The 21,708-nt window shown below is 43.3% G+C and overlaps 1 protein-coding gene across 14 annotated transcripts in view; it reads left to right on the forward strand.

Moving 5' to 3' along the window:
- LOC124213914 (protein turtle) overlaps nucleotides 1-21,708 on the forward strand; it is a 171,213-nt gene that overhangs the window by 83,211 nt on the left and 66,294 nt on the right. For all 14 annotated transcript variants that reach the window (XR_006882025.1, XM_046615685.2, XM_046615690.2 and 11 more), the window contains exon 3: nucleotides 4,023-4,058. The gene's annotated coding sequence lies outside the window, so the exon portion shown is untranslated. The remainder of the gene's footprint in view (nucleotides 1-4,022; nucleotides 4,059-21,708) is intronic.

Here is a 21,708-nt window from a genome sequence, read left to right on the forward strand (position 1 = left end):
GGCTTTCTCCGCGCCGCGTGCCGATATTAAAATCTGTTTAGTATTTTCCGAACAATGGAGTGTAAAGCGGGAGAAGAGAATTCTGGGATCGGCGGGGCTCAAAGCGTGAAGCCGGAACAGCGGCCGTAGAATTGCGAACTTTGAGATGAAAATGGATTCGAAGAAACTGAGGTGAAAAATTCCCCGGTTAATAACAGACCTGGAATGAGTCCTTTGAGCACATCGGTTATTTAATACATGGACTTGAGGAATTTCACAATTTTCAGAGAGCTTGCAGGCTGCGCGAAAGACTGAAAACAGATATATCAAAGATACCCTGTCCATACGCGAACGGAACGTTCGTATGATAAAAAACACCCTCGCTCGGCGTTCTCACCATAAGTAGCAGGGAGGGAAAAGCATGATGGCATAATTGAGTTGCGTCTCCTGGAATATGGAGCTTCCTTAAATAAAATTCCCTCTAAAACCGCTCGAACTCGGATATTCGGTACACGCTGTAAGACTCGTGTCGACTCCTCTTTATCCACCATTTTCTTTTTCTTTTTCTTTTTTTTTTTTTTCTTCTCTCGTTTTTCTTCATGCGTCCCTCCGGAGCTCCGGGATAACTTGATCTCCAGGCTCTCCTGCACACTCGCGGAGATCGCTACTTTAGAATTCGAATACCGAGGTACTTTGCTATGCGTGTCAAATAACGTGTTCACAAAGTTGACTGGACAAGAGTTTGAAACTTGAAAAATATTATAATTTATAAGCAACAGTTTCTTTTTTTTTTTTGTTTTTTTCTACTTGTAATATATGTTGTATGTTACTGGCAGCAATCAATTGACCGCAAATATTTGTAGCGATGTATTTTATTCATTGTTTCCGACTTGGTAGAAATGTTGGAAATTTTATAAACTTAATTTGTTGGTGTGAAATTTTCAGAATTAAAGAAATCGGAGTGACGTTACTTTCTTTTCTCAAATTTTTTACGTAATTCGAGGTGACAAAGAAGCGTACAGAGGCTGGTACAGGAGAATAATATTAAGGCTCGCTTCGCCAATAGGCGAAAATTAATTTCAACGGAATTGCCAAAATCCTAGAAGGTTTGGTAGAGGCGGGTGGTTGTAGGTGTTTCAAGGTGGAGCGCGAGCAACCCTTCCTCGGTAATCGAATCACGCGAAAACTGGCGAGGCGCGAAGCATGGATCAAATCCTCCAACGTCTGAAAGGGTGCCGAACGAAGCCTCGAGAACAATCCGGCTTCTAGTCTGGGAAAGGTCCCGTCGACCGACTTCTGATGTTTTCCAAGCCGGTGTTGAAGTTTCGCAAACATCCCGATGAAATGATTACGATAAAATAACCCGAAGGAGTGAAAATTCCGACCCGCATTGAAGCCGGAAGTAAAGCTCGCTAAGGTTGGTGGGTACCTAGAACCGGGAAGCCGATAATCGGCAGTGTTTAACTTGCCAGAAGGAAGTGCCGGAGGAGCTGGAAACTGCGTTGATCAAACACTCGTCTTTTAATGGAGATCGCGGCTCTCGATCGCCCAAATTCTCCGCAAGCTCCGGCGTCGCAAGCACCGCAAAGGGATTATACGAGTTGGGCGGTCGCGAAAATGCTTTTGCATATTTGCCGCTCCGGTAGAAATTTAACGGGTCGACGAAAAGCGGGGAAATCGTTCCGCCGGTCCGAATGGCTGATCTGGATCTTCCGATTTACAGGAAAAGCTAGTCGAGGGTCGGCGGGAAGAGCAAAGTGACCCGGACCCAGCAGCGCGGTGTGAATAGGACCGTAAATTGCCGGCGTTAAATTACACAACTGACCGCTATACCAACGGCTGATAACATTTGCGCCGGGTCAACGTCGAGTCGATGTCCACGACAGCTAATCGATCAGTTTCAGAACTAACGCTCTGCGCCAGCTCCCGATATTCGAACATGTTCCGGATCGCTCGATTTACCGGTTGGCACTCGTTTCGCTGAATATTTCACCGGGTTAATCACCAGAAGAGGTGCCCCGTCACTGCGTGCAGCCTTTCGCCTCATTCTTTATCATTGATCCGCGTTGCCGGGAGTCAAAATTTCCATACCGAACGGCCGTGTTTTGTGAAAAATTCTGATGTTCTACAACGTCGGATAGTATTGGACGGAGCTCGATTACCGTTAGGTTGACAACGAATAGAGTTAGGTTGACATCGGACAGTATGGCATTAGCATCAGGTAGTGTTGGATTTGAATCATGTAACGTTAGATTCGGATGAAATAATGTTATATTGACATCAGATAGGGTGTGATTTAACATCGAGTGGTCATGGATAGACATCAAATAAAGCCGGAATCACATTAATTAATCTTATATCGACATCTGATAACGTGTGACGAACATCCGATCAGACAGTGTTATATTAACATCATCTACCGTTAGGTTGACAAAAGATAGAGTTAAGTTGACATCGGACATTGTGGCCCTAACATCAGGTAGAGTTCGATTCGCGTCAAGCAATATTATATTGACATCATACGGTGTTGACATCATGTAACGTTAGATTCACATGAAATAATGTTATATTGACATCAGATAGGGTGTGATTTAACATCGAGTGGTGATGTATTGACATCAAATAGAGTTAGAATCACATTAATTAACGTTATATCGACATCCGACAACGTGTGACGAACTTCAGATCAGACAGTGTTGTATTGACATCGGATACCGTTGGGCCCACGTCTGGTACCGTGAAAGTGACACCAGATTATAATCTAGAGAATATCTCACCGTATTCTTCTCGTCTTCTTGCCGTGTTCAACGTGTCTGAATTTTTCCAGTTCGAATCCACAACGCTAGTTATTCCTATTTCTGCAACGAGCCCCCTATTTTGGCTTGCAGACAGCGTCAGCTAGCGTCCAGCAATAAGAGAAAAAGAGAGCATGAGGTTACGAGGGAGAAACAAAAGGAAGATTAAAGCCATAATTTGTCACGTGTGAGATAGGTGCGTCGAGTTGCACGCAAAGGGGGATGGAAACAATAAATAGGAGAAAAACCCGGTGGCTGTCGGGGAAGGGCTTCGTGTCTCAATGACATAAAGAAGACGAAGAAGTGGAAAAATAACAAAGAAATAGCGAAAGGACGGTGAAGTATGTAAGCCATATTCCGCCTCCGCGGCAGATCGGGAAACGAGGCTAAAATTAAACGCACCTTTGGGCAGTTTGAACATTCGCGGTATCGTTGTGACAGCCCGACGACGCTGCCTCTTCGCACAAGGGTTGATTTCTGCGAGGTCTTTCTTCTCACTGTTTTTATACGTCTAGCAGGGTGAAAGTAGTGGGCAAACATTTGGAAAGGAAAACAGTATAAACTGTTTCCCGCGCGTGGTACGTGTCACGTGGCTGACATGTTGACGGTTTCTTCTAGTTTATTGTTTTCTTATACTTGTACCGGTCCTTTCTTTCTTTCTTTCACTCTTCCAAAGAAACGAACGATTTATTCTCGGACAATCGACCCTTGTGGGAAATTTATTATTCCGCATCAATCAATTCCTTCGATATAATCTATACACCAATTGTCACAAATTCCCCACCCTTAATTTGCTCGATGCTTTTCAGCTATCGATTTCTCACCCCTCTTTAGTCAAGACGAGACGACGGATGGCAGGGAAGGAGAATAAAAGAGAAACAACGAAAAGTTTTTCAAACTTCCGATAGCTTCCTTATTATAGTCAACGTTATACACGAAAGATTCAACGATAAGATAGCCGGCCCGCAAGACTGGGTGATGGGGATTATATATCGCCTGGCCTTTCACCGCTAGTCCGAACCAAGTTCCTCGAGATTGTCAGAGTCTAACGGCTAATGGCAGATTACACTACGTCTGAACGACTTATCTTCAATCGCGGAATGAATATTAATTATTATTATTTTTTTTTTCTTTTTTTTTATTTCATCAGGAAATCAACGAAATGAAGTCTTTCATTTTTGGGAATAGCCAGTTTTTCACGCTGCCCGAAGTTCTTCACTAATTTCTTCTCTCTATTTTTCATTTCAGATTCGAAGGACGGATCTGAACGGAATTTCGTATTTGGTAAGTTGCTCGATCTTTTAACCAATCCAAAAATCGGATTATAATGTAAACATAAAAAACGAATGTTTGGAACGCAGTAAAGAAAGAGGATTAAACTTTTATCAAATTCACGAGCTCGTGCGGCATGCGATCGTAAACGCTATAAAAAAATTCAATTAGCATTCTCCGACCGATGTTTGGGCTTTAAAGAAAAATGTCGAAAGATATTGGGATGGTACAAAGATAGATTTGACGAGCGGTTTTACGTTGGATTCGCCATAACCCGATCTGGCGGTCGTTTCCATCGCTGTGCAGCTTTTCATTTCTTTCTCTTTTTTTTTTTTTTTTTTTCATCTCCCCTTCTCCTTCTCTCAGCATCGCAGAGCGACGACTAAAAGGATTCGACTCCGGCGTCCGGCGTTAAATCGTCCGTAAAACTATGAAATACACTGTAAATAATCAAGCGATTAATGTCCCGTAAGCTCGTATACAGCTGACTAGACCGGTTCGATAAAGTTATTTCATTTATAAGCGGCGTAAAAATAGCGAAATTCGCAGAGTAGAGAAGAGGAAAAACTTACGCCTCCGAGGATCGTATAAAATACAACCGTAAGTAGGGTTGAAAAGTTATTCGCTGTATTCCTCCTTCTCTCTCTCTCTCTCTCTCTCGCTCTCTCGCTCTTTCGCTTCCTTCTTTATATTCTAAACGCTTTTTGTTCCTCGATATTTTTCCTTCGCGCATATGAAAAGTTTCTTTGATACAGGCGAACGTATCGGCAAGGAAATTTTCAATTGTTCAAAATAGCTTGTCGCGAACTTCAAAGAGGTCGCGGAGACTCGATACGTACGGGCTCTTAAAGCTTGTCACGAACAGCGTGTTTATTTTCAAAAGCCGCCGCATAAACCTGCGGGGACAACAACAAAAACCCTGACAAACTTTCCGGCTGGTTTGACGAATAGGTGAGAGCTCGAACAATCTATCCTTTACTGGCGGGAGCGAAGACGCGAAGAATGATATTTTCCAACGGGGGTGATAAATATACAAAGCCGAAGGAAGGCAAGGCAGGCGCCGAAGGACACCGACTACCCTCTGTAATTTATTATTCCCCAGGACTTTCCTCCGAATTGCGTCACGCCTGTCGTTACCAATTCATTTCCTTCCGAAAATTCTTTGCCAGATTTCAATATCCTCTTTTGTACCCCTCGCCTCTTTCTTTATTCACCCTCAACGCGAACTAATATAAATTTATAAAACGATCGTAGTTCCATTTCACGCTGATTCCCATTTTTAATTAATTCCCAACGCTTGGATATGAATACGTGTTTTTTTTTTTTTTCTTTTTCAACGCTATTTATGTCTTACGATTACAGCGAAAGACAATATATTTTTACTACACTTCACTACAATTAGAGTATGATATAACGCGTTCAACGTTGTTTAGAATTTGTCTTTCGTAAATATGGTGGCTTTTACCATATTTACGTTTACGCAATTACATTCTTCACGACAATTATCTTTAACGTTATTATCAACGTTAAAGACAGTCTTTATCGTCACGATTTTCGCTCAAAATCGTTGCATCTGTAATGCGAACGGCGTTTCGAAATTTTTGGCCATGATAATTTTAGTAACAGATTTGATAAAAACTTTGAGAAACGGGATTTCAAACGTTTTGTACCACGTTCAGTTTATCTATTAATTCCAGAGTTTCTAGAGTCATTCGCGCGATTCGATACATCGTACAGAGAATAAACTAGAGAAAAGCTATGACCACGTGTTTATTCGGAGTGGTATTGACAAAGTTGAAGGAAACAAAGTGGAAAAAAAAAAAGGAAAAAAAAAAATATATTCGATGACACAACTTGTAGGGAAAAAAGAGGATCGCGAACCTTCGCGGTCGGGTAAATAAATCACGTCGTCTCGGTCGCGAAACGTCCTGGTGGAGAGAAGGAATTTGGCATGCGAGCGGAGTGGATGTATGCATGAAACGCGTTGCTGGTCTCGTCTGTACACAGAGTTTCGAAAGCAATGGCTGGGTGTCAGTCAGACGGGGTGGCGAACCCGTCGAAAAGGTCGAACGTCGAAGTTGCAGGGCCCGTCAAACGTCACCCCGATATCCCGGCCCTATTTCCCAGCTCCGACAATCCCCGTCTGGCTCCGAACGCGTCTTCTCGATTTCCCGTTCAGCCCCCAACCGCAAGGTCGGCGCAAGGTCGCCACCCCGTTGAAAGGTTTCGAAGGGGTGGAAAAAGTGCCGGATCGTTCTCCCGACGCGACGCAGGGGAAGAGAAGAGCGACGATCGCGGCGGTAATTAATCGAGATCGCAAGGTTGCGGTTAAATTTTTCACACGCGGGAGCAACGCGGAACCGCCACTGCGGAAGGGTAGGTAATTTCTAAAAGTGGAACAAGCCACGCTACTGTTTCCAACTACGCTCAAGACGGAGATTAGGGAAACTCGGTCGGCCCCTTTGTCGCCGTGCAAAAGCACACGGCGTAATCGGTCCTCTAATGAGAATCGTACTTGGCTCGTGTCGGGCACTGAGGGAGGCAAATAGCTGGGGCGGTTACGGCGCGCTACAACAATGGCCAAGATTAACCAATAACCAACCCCGTATCTGCCGGGTCGCACGGGAATCATCCACGGGAATTCCACGACCCGGGGAAACTCAGGGGAGATCTCGAGGATGCCGAGGAAAAAGGCTTCTCTTCCCCGGGGTCAAGTTTCGCTTCAATTCGCTTCTGCCGGGATTGAAATCGAACGGACAAATCGTCGTTTCCGCCCCGATTTTCCTCCTCGTCGTCATCGTCATCTTCTTCTTCTTCTTCTTCTTCTTCTTCTCTGATTCGCTATACTTATCCGTGAAAATTTTTCACCCACGTAGCCATCGCCGGGGAAAAACTATAATCATCGTGATTTCACAGCAATTTTAACGACGTCCGGGAAAATTTGACGGGGAAGTTGAGTCGGGTGAATGAATGCAAGGGAGATATTCTCGATGATCCTGAGGGAGTCTCGACTCTTGAAAACCGGCCAGACAGAAACAGGATCGATAGAATCCCGCTCGGAAGTAGCAATTGAAGACCTCGTCCCGAGGACAGCTTAAGTCAATTTCATTCGCTTTTAGGGTTATTCCGTATTCTTGATTTTTCATCCCTTTTAACTAAGCCTCTTTTTCGGATTTCCAAGAAAAAAAATCCTCTTCTGTTTACTCGCGGAAGGATTTCTCACTGTTCATTTATTCGTCAGTCTTTGTTGGCTCAAGTTGCTAACTTCGAACGCGCGGCGGCAGGGAGTTCAAATCTCAAATATTTCGACTTGATATTTTGCTACAGCGGAGAACGTTTGGTTGTAAAAGATGAAATGATCGTCGATAAAAAAAAAAAAAAAAATGCTATTTACGATTTCGCAAGTCTTCGTAACTGGCATTATCAGGAACAGTCAATCCACGGTGTATCGAATTATCCATGATAGAAACAAAGGCACGTTTCGAGTAGCTCACACTTCTTGCTTCGATTGAAATAAATTGCTCTCGGGTATTTGTATACCTTGTGATATCTTGTTCATGTCAAGGAATCGCCAATCAGAAATCGGAAAGACAAACTATCAGTAAACCTCTCCTCCGGTTTCCGGGGGTGAAACAATCTTGGCGAAAGCCTGAAACGTCTTTTTGAAAATTTAAAAAACCAATTTAAAAAATCGTCAAGATCGAATCTATCGTTCCATATTTTATAATCGCCGACGAGCGAGGTTGCGCGGTAATAACGGAAATCAAAGATTAACGTCCGGTTTTGGTCAATACTCAGACTGCGAACCAGGCAGGTAGCGCAAAAATAGCCCGCTGCAGTCTGGCGGTTATGACGTGGAAACAGACTGCAGCATTCGCGCGGTGCTGCGGCTGCAGGTGAAGGTTGTTTGCACTGCAGTTAAAACTTTCAGGCTAATATTAACGCGGTAGAATTGGGTCAGCGTTGCACCAACGCCTTGTGCTTGACCCGCACGGCGAGTGCAGTTTCTAGGCTAGATTCCGACGTCGGTGAATTCCGTAGCGACGTCACGACGCGTGACGTCCTTACTTGAAACCCGAGCTTTTTTATCGGTGAGTTCAAGACGAGCTTGGGAACCGGAACCTGAATTACGGAATACCTAATGGAGGCGGGAGAGAGAGAGAGAGAGAGAAAGAGAGAGTGAGAGAGTGAGAGAGAACGGTTTATGAGACGGAGAAAAAGCTCTCAGCCTCAGAGCCACCGGCTGAGGATTTTATTTCCTGTTTTCTTTGCTGCCCCTTTGATTTATGTATCGAGCTGCTCTTATTACGAATACAGATGCGGTAGTGGCGTGTGCTTGCACCCTGAGCTTTATATAGCTGTACACTGTACAGGCATTAAGCTCTGGATGAAATAATACAAACAATTTGTCAACTGGATAACACGAGTGGAACTGGGCCGGATATTTCCTACTCCCGGTTATTTATCGACATAATATTATATCCCTCCCGGCGTCGCTATTAACGTTTCTCGAGAAAAAGACTCAACCTGTCCGCCGCAGATGACCGGTCCAGTTAATTATCCGGAAAACCACCGCGCCAAAATGACTAAAACATTCGCCGCTCTCAAACATCGCCATGTACCGGTCGGCACAAGTTACTTTGTGCCTCTTGTGACTCGCAAAATCTGCACTGACGGTACGTGAGATATTTTCATATTTATTTCGTTGCTTCTTTTTTTTTTTTTTTCACAACCGATAAATACCGACCTTAAGCAGTTTCTTAGAAGCAAATACGTCTCGTAGAAATGCAGATGAAAACTGATTTCGTCTGGTTTTAACCCCCGATTAACTCGGCAATATTTTCAATCTGTTTGCGAAAATGTTCGTAAGCCGAACTTGACGGTTCTTGTCTTGATCGTTGTATATTGTAACAAGAATAAATTTCAGTGATTACGATATTTTGTAATCGATACGAAATACTGGGTCAAGTAGTCAAGACTCCCGCTTATACCTACTTAATATTAGAAGAGCTAGCTGCAGCCGGTTTTTAAATCGAGTGGCTGCAGACTAGCGGCGTCAGCTTATCGAGATTGGATTGTGGCCGCGATCCTGGCTTCAGTTATTCAGCAAAAGCTTCTTTTACTGCCCTCATCCATAATTTGCCCTAATTTTTATCCATTCTTGATTCGCTTTTAATTTATTTTCGCCAAGATCTACGGCAGAAAGCTGGATTTTGACCCTTTCAGTTTTTTCTTTGGCACGAAAGTGCAGTTATACGTTTCTTGTGTTTTTTATTTTTTATTTTTTTTTTTTTTTTTTTGACGCTGAATACGAATCTGATGTCAAAAGCTTTATAAAACTAAAAACAACCCTGAAAATGGGATGAAAACGGGGTGAATTATCAACATTGTTTTAGACAGTTTTCTTGAATGAGATTTAAATGAATATTTATTTTGAGACAGTACGATTTTAGGCCGAGAATAGGTGCAACCCCCCATACTATCTATATGCACCCCTAATAAAGGTGAAAACTACCCCATGCATTGAATTGTGTAAATCTGACGTTCATTCTGAGATCTCTGTTTGTCAAACAACGAATTCCAAACGCTTTCAGTATACGTTTATTATATCAAATCTCTCCGCTAACGAATTACACTCATGAAAATATGTGTTTTTTTTCATATGCTTATAACAATTATAAGCAATTATGGATTTACAAAAAATCGACATTTGAAGTAACTGTTATACCTATAAGTGTTGAAAATGTATTTAATTATCGCACATAAAGAATTCATGGAAATCAAGTAATCCAAAGTCAGAGTGCCTTTTTGAAAATCACTTTATACTCGTTGAGCTGAAGTTTTAATCAGTATAACAGAAAACGTTAGGTTTGCGCCAAAAATGTATTCTGCTAGACGCTTTGCTTCTTAATTGAATGAACCTTTAGTTTATCTCTATAATTCACTTTACCGAGAGAAAAAAAGGATTCCCGGTCTTATAAAATTCATTTCGCATACCAAACTTGTACGTACAACCGACTTTAAAATTTCATGAATTTCATACAGGAGAAAGTGATTCGAATATAACACTTGAACCGATCTAAAGTGAACTGTAAAGACTTCAAATAACGTATCGTAAACCAAGTTTAGATGAATTCAAGTGGCTTCACATAAACGGAAGTGAATTTGAGTGATTCGTCTCTGAGAGTAACCACTCAAAAAACTTCTCGCATGGCAAGTGAAAGACGATTTTTTTTTTCATTTTTTTTTTTTTTTCTCGAATACGGTATAATAATTGTAACGAATTTAGCAAAAAGAAGCGCATTTCAAGCCGTTACTCGTTGAGTTCCCGGCTAGCGTCGGAGGTTATTTCGACGGTGGGCGATTCGCATCGTCAACGTTTCGTCGTCGCGTTGCCCCAAAAACGGCGGGACTGCGGGGAGGAGTCTGAAGGGGTGAGAGTGAGGGTGAGGCAGGCGTCGGGGGCGCTCGATTGTTTACCCTCTCTCGCATTTACGGTACCACCACGCTAGGCTGTGATCTAGGCTAGGTCATCCGAGTCGCTCTCAGCCAGCGAGAGAGAGAGAGAGAGAGGAGGAGGAGCGAGGGAGGGAGGAAGAGAGCTTACGAGCTTTACGCGCCGCAGGGAACGCGGCGGCCGCTCAGCTCGGCTCGGTTCGACTCGTCTCTGCTTGGCGTGACGTCATTTGAGCTTTACCGGGGGTTGGGGCGGGCAGTGACGTCACTGTGAGCGCGTAGGGGCGCCTTTATCGACCGAGCAAGAGGGAAAAAGAAAACGAGAACGACGGGCGAGGGGGCGGAATTGGGTGGGGGTGGGGCTCTACCGAAAACTCGGCCCTGCCGCGAACTGCGCGCGTATAATCTTGCCCTTTTTACGCCCTTCGACTCGGCTCGCTTCTCTTCGGCTACGACTGGCAATGGGCGCGGGAAAACGTCTCGTGGATTCCTCCCTCTCGAAGTGTACAAACCCGAGAGGATGGGACAGGGATCTCATCCTCTTCGACTCTTGAACCTTTTCCTTATACCCCTCGCCTAACAGAAAGCTGCGCTATATCAGCTAACAAGAGGTAGGTACAGGAATTATCCTTCATCCCTTCGACGTTGTTATGTCATCGCACGGCTTAAGGCATCCCGCCCCTTTCACATCCTGCCTTAGTCCTGCTGGAAGGAACGAACCTAGCCACGTAGCGCAGAGTCACTCGAGTATTGCCCTCGAATCGAAACGAGGGAAAATAAAAGGGAGGTGAAGGATTATACTGAACCTGTATTTAATGCGACCGAGCATATTTTCATGGTAAATTATGCACTTTCAGTCCCTGTTCACGTACCTATAACTTTACTTTTCTCTCGTCGCCGGGTTTTCGGTAGGTGCGATACGATTGTTACGAGAAATAGGTGGATTTTTAATTTAAACCCCAGTTTTCGTACTTTTTACTTGAAACGAAAAAATAAATGGAATTTTCTATTGACAGAACAACCTAAATGTCGAATTTTTATTGACGCGAAAATCTTATTCGTGAAATTTAAAAGTGTCGAAAGTTCAAGTATAGAAAATTAAAAATATTGAAGTTCGAAATTCAAGAAGATGGTATATAAAAAGGTTAAAACGTATAATGGCAAAATCGAGAATCTGAATACGATTCCAGAGTTTGATATTCTATGATCTGACCTTTCTGTTCTTTTACCCCTCCATACTTCGATTTTCAACATTTCAAAGTTTTATAAATCAAGTTTCCGCTTCTTTAAAAATTCAATATTGTAGCCCTTCGATTTTTTGATTTTTCTATACTTTCATCCCCGTCCAATTCATCCAATCGCTAATTCTAACTTGTTGTTTATCCAAACTTTCGGACGAACTAAACCAATTCTTCCAACGCCTGATTCCCCCCTTTCAAATCCTGAATACAGATCTCGTAGGTACTGTGCCAAATTCTATGGGGACTAATAAAAAATTGGGGAAATTGGATCGAGTTTGAGAGACTCTTGGCCACTTTTTAACAGGGAGTTGTAGAAGTTTGAAAAGTTTCGTGGCGCATCGCTGACCGAGTGCTCGATTTTTCATCAAAGTTTTATCGGGACTGGGATAAAAGTCTTTTCACCGGAATTTGCGGGTGTGCCGCGAGATCATTGCTTCGAAATTTGAAGAGCTGCGCTTTGTCGCCGTGTTCTGAAAATTTCTTTTTCGATTATTATTCACGCCAGAAAATGAATCAACCTATAATCATCGTCCGTAGCTATGAAATGAGAAAATCGCCCCGCGTCACTGTAAACCTGCAGTGTCACGCCTAGAGTAAACAGTGCATAAAACTAATTAAAACTGCTTACATTTCCATAGAAAATATGCACAAAGTTGACGGTGTATAGTAATTAACACGTGACACGGTCTTGTAATTAAGATTTCTGCTCGATGCGGAGACTGAAACATTTTTTGAATCGGTTTTGTAAATCAATTTCAACCTCCGGGAACACGACTAACGTCGTATAATTATTCGACGGTAAAAATTAAGCTGGATTTGTGAAAGATTCGAAAGATTATCAAATCAAAATGTCACGCAAATGCAGACTCGTGACACGTGCACGGTGAGGATCAGAATTGCCGTGAATATAATTTACAAGAGCGTCGTTTAAATTTAAAAAATCAGCTTAAATTACGGCGCTCTCTCGTTTCGGGTTGCTGTTTGCGGTCTCGAGCTGTGGTTTGTGAAATACTCCTCTTCGTAATCCTGAAGAGAGGAAGAAATCTGCAGGAGGAACTCTCGGCGTTGAATTGCACGAAAAAACGAGCCGCTCCGAATCCCCTGAAATCTTTTATTAGTTTTTACCGCGGGCTTCGCCCACCTGCAGCAATTGAAACCAATTAATTTCAGCATGATCAATAATTCAGGAGATAGTTTTTTTTGTAACCTGGTTAAAACGGCAGCGAGCTTTTCGGACGTCTTTGAAAAAACACTTTGCAGGTTCGAAGAAATAAAAGCAAAGTATTTTCACTACGTGTACGGTATCTGTTTATGCTCCTCTGATCGTGGAGGCGATTCATAGCCGAAAATAATTCAAACTCAACGACAGAGCTGATCCGGCAAAGCTTTCGCAAGTTTTAAGTGAGTTTTGAGAATTTTGTTCGCGGTTGCGAGATAGGAAGGAAGAACCGTGGTTCCATTTTTTCATTCACGCCCAGAAACTGAAACGTGCTTCGTCGACGAATTCCTTGACTCGTTTTCCTTCCCGACGATATAAAAATTCGCATAAACAGCGCAAATATCCGACTTTACATCTTTCACCGGTCGAAAAAGCTCTGGTTTTTCCCTCGCAGTTCGGAAAAGGACGCTGAAATTTTATGCAGCGTATATCCGAGATCCGCAGTCCTGGTTACGAACTCTTCCTGCCTGCTAAGCTTTTCATTTAGTCCTCATTTCACTGCCGGGTAAATCTCACGTGGTCGAGCAATTGCTCCAAAGTCCTGCAAAGCTATATCCTACCTACGGTGCTCGCGAAATCGCTGCTGCTGAGCTTTGAGTCTTGCGAGTCGACTCGAGACTCCGAGGAGTTCACGGAGTCGAGTAAATGGTCCGATGACCGCAATTAGGCGGTCAGTCTTCCATTCCGTCTTTATCGGGGCGACCGGAATTCTCAAATCGAACACGTACCTCACCCTTCGATCGATCCTCGACTCTCGCTACGTGAAACATAGTATAAAAGAATTCTCTCCCGGTGTGGAAATTCGGTCTCAATGTCAATGGTTCGTGAAAATGCATAGAATTCGGATGTGACTTTTTTGAAACTTTTTTGAACCGTCCAATTTTTGAACATGAAATCATGTCTCACCTATTTTTACAATTTTCTAGATCAAACTTGACTGGAGATTTTTTCTTGGATTTGAATGGATTGAGAAGGTTTCGTGAACTATCAAGAATGAATAAGCCCAATCCTTTGAATCGAAAATGAGGAAATTAAAAGCAGAAAAATCGTTTCAAAAAATTACCGATCATGTTATTTGCGCCGATGATGTTGGTAAACACGAATGAAATAACATTGTAACTATAATAATATAGAAACGAACGTGAGCAATGCTTGAAAAGGTTTTACAATCGGGACAGATAAAATGATTAAATTCTGGTGTTGTTCGTCCGATTTAAATGTTTCGTGCTTCAAAAAAAAAATTTAGAGCTGTGATAAAAAATTTGTCCGAGGTCTGAAAAAATCACCAAGTCTTTTACAAAGTTTCGTTGGTAGAAATTCAGATCAACAGAAGGCTACGATAGATCCTTGAGAAGAGAAAAAAAATTCAAATCATTTTCGTAATTTCTCATTCATCATGCAGACGCCTCGAGAATCGTAAACGTCTTGTTTGAATACAATGTAACAAATACATCACGCTGAGAAAGCGTGAAATTTTCGGGGCGAAAAGTTATCCCCGCGTCCGATTACTCGTATCGATGTAACGGAACTGATTGCGAGTTCCGTAATAACGAAGACGGCGTAGTCGGAGACTCTTCGTTGGGGAATTTGAACTCTTGAGAGTTTCGGAAGCCTCTCCGTGACCTCTGGCCGGCGGATTTCGACCGTCGCGGAGTGCAAAATTGAGTTAGAAACGCGACGGACTACCGAGCGAAGAAGAAAAAGAAGAAGAAGAAGAAGAAGAAGAAGAAGAAGAAGTAGAAGAAGAAGAAGACGACGGGGGTGGAACGGAACTCGCCTCGGAAGCACCGAAAGCCGCCGGATCGAGTCCCCGAAGAAATAAAGCTGAAATTATTGGGAGCGGCACGAACTCCGGGCGTCGTCGCGTACCTCGGGAAAAAGGGAACCGGCTTTCAAGATTGAGGTCTGTCGAACGGTGATTTAATAATCCCGACCCCGGTCCCAGGCCGACCCCCGTCGACGTAGTCGATATTACTGTTTTTATTCAATGTACATATTTCCTGTCTCTCGTTTTTTCTTCCTCCCCTTATTTCCCCCCCCCCCCCCCATCCACCCCTTCTCCCTGCTTCCATTTTTACTCCATTCTCTTACGGTCCTCCAGCGATATCGACGCAAAGCGGAAGCTGCGTATCTCTGTCGCTATATTCAAGCCCCTCGTGGTGCAGACTGCAGTTCCCACGGGATCATCTCAACGGTGTCCCGCATTTCGTTTTCTTCGCGATACGGTGACCTGGATGCCCAAACGATATGCGGGAAAATTTTGTCACGATTTTAAGGACGTTTTTGTGGTAAGAGCGAAGCTTTTTTTGTTTTTGTTTCTTATATAGTACACTTTTTGTGAAAAACAGTAACTCAAAAAGTGTTGGTAAACCAATGTTGAAAAAAATTGCGAGTGTATCTCAGAACTGGAAATACAGTTTAAAAAATCGGTAATCAAATCGGAGATGCGGTATGTATTGTAACAGATTTTTAAACGGATATAAAAATAGATAAACCGATAAAGAGAAAAAAAAAAACAAAAAACAAAATAAAAAAAATAGAAATAAACGAGGTTCCACTCCTAATCATGCCTGAAAATCTTTCGCTTCGGAAACCGAATGTTTTTTTTTTTTGTTTCAGAAAAATCATAGTGTGAAGACGAGTCATTTAAAACATTTGAAAAAATTTTTCGGAAGCTTTTCAGGGGTCGTACTAGCGTATCAAACATCCTTGGTGAACTTAAAAAATGTCATGATAAACCGTTTACTGAGTTGGCGTGAAAAGCCCCGTAGACATATAAAAATTACACTACGTAACATATTAGGTTAATAGTCATCATATTTATGTCGAGTCAACGCTCTAATTGGTCATTCAAATTTTTTGGAAGAACTGTTTTACAGACGAAGTAAAGTGAAATGGTGAAAAAATGATAATTTTTAAACAACCAAATATAGGTAATAAAGTGTTTGGAGCTCTTTAGAAAGGTAACCAATGACACGGTTGGTATTCTTAAGATCTTACAGGTACAACTTATTGCGATCAGAAAGTATCTGTGAATAGTTATACAAATGAAAAGTCATCGAATCGTGTATATATATATATATATCAACGGAATCGAGTTAGCTTTAAATCGTTGATAAAACCCGCCGACTCGGAGCTTATAGATTTCCTATAACATTTTTGCAGTTTCATTATTTATTTTCATCATTCTCCCGGCGTCACCGCTCTTCATATTCTTTTTCCACTCGAGTCCCCTTCTTCTCCCTAGAATTTTCGCTTTTCACCCTTTGTTTTCACTCCTCGTCACCCTTTCCGTCCGCATCCCGGAGGCAGCGCAGTGGAACGCTAAGGAGAAAGATGACGAATGTAGTCAGACCCCGACTACAGTTGCCCCGCAAGTAGTGCGAGCTTTGATCTAGGCGGGCGCGGGCTGATGCGGGGTGGCGCTAAACCATGCGGATAGAATATGTTTCAAGCGTGCGCGAAGCCGGGATGCACGACTCTCGAGCTTCTGTCTACCCTTTTCGGAGAGGGGTGAGGGACGGGCGGGACGGGGGAGGGGGGGGGGGGGGGGTGGAGGGAGAGAGTTTTACTCTAATGAACATTTTTATACAGAGAACCGGCGACTCAAAGGGCTCTATAGATGCTTCTACGCCTGAAGGTGCCGAGCCGAGATTTTTCCTACGCTAAAGTGATCTCAGCCGTATCACACGTGTACGTGTAGTGTATACATACCGATTTACACCTACGCGGTATGATACACCGTGTGAATTGGATCTCAAGCACGTTTTCAACCATTCTGTACCGTGTATTTTCATAACCGATCTCAAATGCAAGTGGGTTTTATTTTTTATTTATAATGCGTGTTTACTTGGTCTGAATACTTATGTATCATGTGTATACGTTTCAATGTTCTCACGTGAATTCCTTTTTCTTTTTCACTGCCTTCATGAAATTTGTAAAAATGAAATATAATCGCGTTCGATTTTATTATTTTTAAATAACAGCACGGCTTCATGTTTTACGCAGCTTGACGACGGAATTAAAAAAGAATATGTGGTTGAATTTTTCTTCGTTTATTTTGTTTTATAATTATGTGAAGAAATTTTTTTCGTTATCTTTGATGAAATTTTTTTCTTCAGAATCTCGCGATCGTACGTAAGCGATCTGAAATATTCACTCATAGCCGGTATAAAATCTCTGCTGGCTTTATTTTGTCAGATGTCCTTACAGCAACTTATACGAAGAAATTTTTCGAAGAATCTTCTACGGAACGAACATGATATTCGACACACAGTGTTCTTTTTCTACAACTCGATCTCCTTCTTCTTCTTTTTCTCCTTATTCTTCTACTTTTTCGTTTGCTTTGTACTTTCCGCTTTCGGTACATATCTCTCCCCGTTTCGACGATATATTACCTGGATTTTCTTTTTATTTCTCAAGGATTACAGATCCGCCTTGGCGGGTAGGTTATACGTACGTGACTTTGCTGTCCGTCACTTTTCAATAACAACGTCCCATGCAGCGGACTTTCCATCCTTATTTACGGGCTTCAAGACTTATCGCTGTGTAGATACCGGCACAGAAGAAATAGAGCTTTCGTTCTCTTCGTCCCTCCGGCCGCCGTAAAACCTCGAGGATCTTCCTCGTCTGCGGTGATCGTTCGACGCGGACGACGCAACAGATACACATGACGAATGTTTACGTAATTGCACAACGTGCATACCGCAAGTATAAGTCGGCTGCGTTACGCTCGATGAACGCCACAGCCGAACGAATCTGTTTCCGAAATGTTCACGTCGCGTTTATTCCCGAGGCAAGAAACAACTTGGCCAAACGAACCGGTCGTATCCTAACAATGCTCGAGCGATTTGACGTCCCAAATTGGTTCTAGATGAGGGGGTTGATGGTTGGGGGTGCAGCTTCGCTCCCCGGCATCCAGTCGCTGCGGTGTTCTCCCATTTCTGTATCCTGGAGATGCAAGCTTCTGGATGATACACAACGTAATTTCCCGTGCTTTACGTCTAGCCGCCCCACCAGCCCCCAAGCCAACTTCCACCCTCCCGCTCTTTAATACCTCTCTCGAGGAGCTAAAACGCGGCACAACAGACGACGAGACTGCGGCCACCTGTACTTGGGGGAATATTCTCGAAAGACAATTCTCGCGACGTGGATATTCTTTTGAAAAGGAGAAGAAGCTGGAAGGCGAAAAACAAGGGAAAGCAAAGCGAAGTTGGACCAGGCGAATGGACACTTCGTGTGTAAAATTCTGGTACCGGAGGGTGAAACTCGCAGCGCGAGAGAGAGAGAGAGAGAGAGAGAGAGAGAGAGAGAGAGAGAGAGAGAGAGAGAGAGAGAGTGGGCTAATTAAAAGCGAAGGAAGCTGGAAGAGATAAGATGCAAGGCTCTATCGTCCCTGAAATAAACCTGGTGGGGTCGGAGCGGAAAAAAAAAAACAGAATGAAAATAAAGAGACAGGAGGAGTAAAATGACGGAGAAAAGAACAAAAAATATACGAATAGAGGAAAAGCCGAAGTAGAGAAGAGGAGAAAAAGACCGTTACATCCCCGATTCTCGACACGACGTATATTATCCGTCCTGACCCGACGTACGGCTACACATTGAAATGAGCTCCGCGTATTTCGAGGACTTTCATATGTCAGTCATGACTCTAGACGTGCTTCCCGAGAGAGTGAAAGAGAGAGAGAGAGAGAGAGAGAGAGAGAGAGAGAGAGAAAGAGGGAGAGAGGGGGAGTGCAATAATTAATGCAAAGGCACCATGGAACTGGGTCGTTGAATATACCGACCAATTTGTAGGTCAATTTGGATCTTCGCAATGAGCCAAACCGTTAATTGGGGTGCAGTCCCCTCGAATCGGGTTCGTTAAATGGAAAAACGGGATCCTAAGTGAGCATTTTTTAAAATATCAGCAAAACCGGGGCTCGTTTTCAAATCACGACTTCGCCCTGCGACTCGGTGCAACGGGTTCGGTCTTCTTTTTTTATTCACGCGTTTAAAACGGCGCTGCGCGAAGCGTCGACCGCCCCGAACTTGGCCCCGGGTCTGATCGATGGTTTCGGGTGAGACAGAAGCTAACGAGACTAAGATAAATTAATGCCTCGGAATTTCTCGGAGTTGGAAACAAACTCGTGGTTCTGACAATGAGTCGACTGCTCGAGGAGCGGCATCGCGCTTCGCTCCACACTTCCAGTTCTCCGGACCCTCTTCCCACTGCCGCCGCCATTGCGCCATGCTGGCTTAGCCTTGCATCAAGTTGACGTTAACAATTAACTCGCGCCAACCCGGCGCATAATTTACCTGTTATATAATACCACTCGACCCGTCACGGGTCAATGCTTTCGGGATTAAGGATGCGGGAATTGTCGAAACGCTTTTAGAACGATGAGCTTCGTCGATCAGAGGAGCTTTCGCAGCTACACTGGCAACATTCGTTTATGAGTTACTTTACACATCGATATCGATTCTGAAGAGGAAATTTTGTCGGATTAAGGCTGAAAACGATTGATTGATATACCTGTGTAACAGACGCAAAGCCATATGTTTCGAAAAACTACACGCAGCGCGTAATATTAGGAGTAAAATTGGCCCAAGTCCAACGCAGAACACAAAAGGGATCGGGGTTCAGGTATGCGATGTGTAAGCCAACGATTGAAAATTGAATATATTGTTTAGTACCTGTGACGTCGATACGTGCGGAGGATTCGAATGATTTGTTTTTTGGTTTCACGAAGGACGGCAATATATTTACTGTTCGATCCTTTTTTGCTCAGGTTGTCACAAGTCAGAAAGCCTAGAACCAATTTCACGCGATTGTTTGTCATAAAATTTTACAAATCTAATCGACGCAATCAGTTTTATCATCATCGCAGACTTCGTTGTACAGCACCCAATTTTTCCGAATGAAAATCCACTGGCACAGAGTTGGAAATTTTCGAGGAAGAGTTAAGACGCCGTTGAACCCGCCCACTGTCCATTAACGCTGCCCCCTGCACTTTATACGAACATACAGATATACGGCTGCAGGGGTCTTTTTATCAAGCAGCAAATTCAATTTCAACCTTCCTAGTCACGTGGATAAATCATAGAAAGTCGCTCTTCTTCTTTCCTTCTCCGTCTACCTTCGATTCTTGGTATCGATGAATTTCTTTCTTCTATGAAGCAGAACAAGGATTTCACCTTAACATTGCAATAAATTCCTCAAACTCGTTATTAATTACTGCGCAAATCGCTGAGCAAAGCAAAATCGCAATTCGCAGGGTGCAAAACAGAGACCGATATTGTCCGGATAATAATTTGTAGTTAGATATATTTACGCACCAGCTGTGAGCAGGTACATCGCTCTAGATAATTTCGGCGCGTTAAGTAAATTCGAGGTATAGAGGGATGAACCCTGCTCCCAAGAACGCTTAGCGAGAAATGTAATTAGAGGCACAACGAGGTTTCCGTTCGAGAGGCGAAATCAGCTGAACTCGTTGTTGCGCGTTACGTCGTAGACGAGAAAGGAGGACAGAAACTGCAGAGGAAACGCGATAGAGTTGGCGCAAATTTGGCCGGATATCTGCACCCAGCACGTGTGTGCTTTGGAATTTAATCGCACGGTGAATCTGCGGGTATAAGTAATGGTGCGCGGTTAGATTTGTACAGACGTACCGTGATTACTCGACGCTTAGCGCCTCGGCTATTAGGCGTCGTTGCGAACTCGAACAAGGGGCCGGGGGGGATTTTGGGGTCCATATTTTTACGCGAGAAACGCTTTAAATTTGATGTGCGATAATCGCGTTTGACGGATCGTCGGAATTAAGCTTTTGTCGATATGAAATCTGCAGGACTCCGCGGTTCTTCGATCGAGAGGATAAAGAGAGGGGAGAAAATGAATTTCTAATTTTAATTCCCCCGGCTCAAGATTCGCCTGAAGAATTATCCTCCCCGCCTTTGTCAATTTACTCTGAAGCGATGAATTTTATACATTCAGCAGAAAATTTATCTCCCGTCGTTCAACAGATTTTTGCAATCGCTATTCGTACGGTCGAATCAGGCTCCTGCCGGTGAAGCAGTTTTTAACTCGTTGCTACTCACACGCGCTAACCGAGTGGTCTAAAATCAAACCCCACTGTGCAATTATAGACCGGCAAAAGATGCAAAATTTCAACGAGCACGACGACGTCTGCAGTTGGTCCGGGGTGAAAAGAAACGGATGTAATAACGGCGATAAGGGGAGCGGAATTGAATATAAACTAAGGTAAGAAGAATGAGGGATAGAAACGAGGAATATAATACGGAATCACGGTAATGGCAGTGAATGTGTGCTGCAGGCGTCCGGGACGAGGATGAAAGAAAAAAATCCTAACTCGGTTCAAATAATACCCAACCTGAAATGCTCCACTTCCGAAAGTATGTATATTCCATGTATGTATAAATGTATATAGATGTGTATATACGTTGGATATATTCGCAGGATTCTAGAGAGAGTTAGGAAAACCTTTTGGGATGAGGCGAGGTGCCCGCTGCTTCTCGACATCGGAGCAAAGATATGATAACAAACTTAATACTTTGACTTGGTAATATCATTCCCGGATTCGTTAGCCGTTAATGCTTTGAATAAAAGTTATACCAGCAACCTGAATTTGCTATCTAGGGTGGAGGGGGGGGGGGGGGGGGGGGGAGGTGGTCGACAGTTTCACGGACAACCTACCGCGATTTAATTCAACGAATTAGGTTTTATTTTTTATTTAATTTTTCTTTACCC

This window comes from Neodiprion pinetum, chromosome 3 (genome assembly GCF_021155775.2).
Source record: "Neodiprion pinetum isolate iyNeoPine1 chromosome 3, iyNeoPine1.2, whole genome shotgun sequence".
In the NCBI taxonomy this organism is placed as follows: Eukaryota; Metazoa; Arthropoda; class Insecta; order Hymenoptera; family Diprionidae; genus Neodiprion; species Neodiprion pinetum.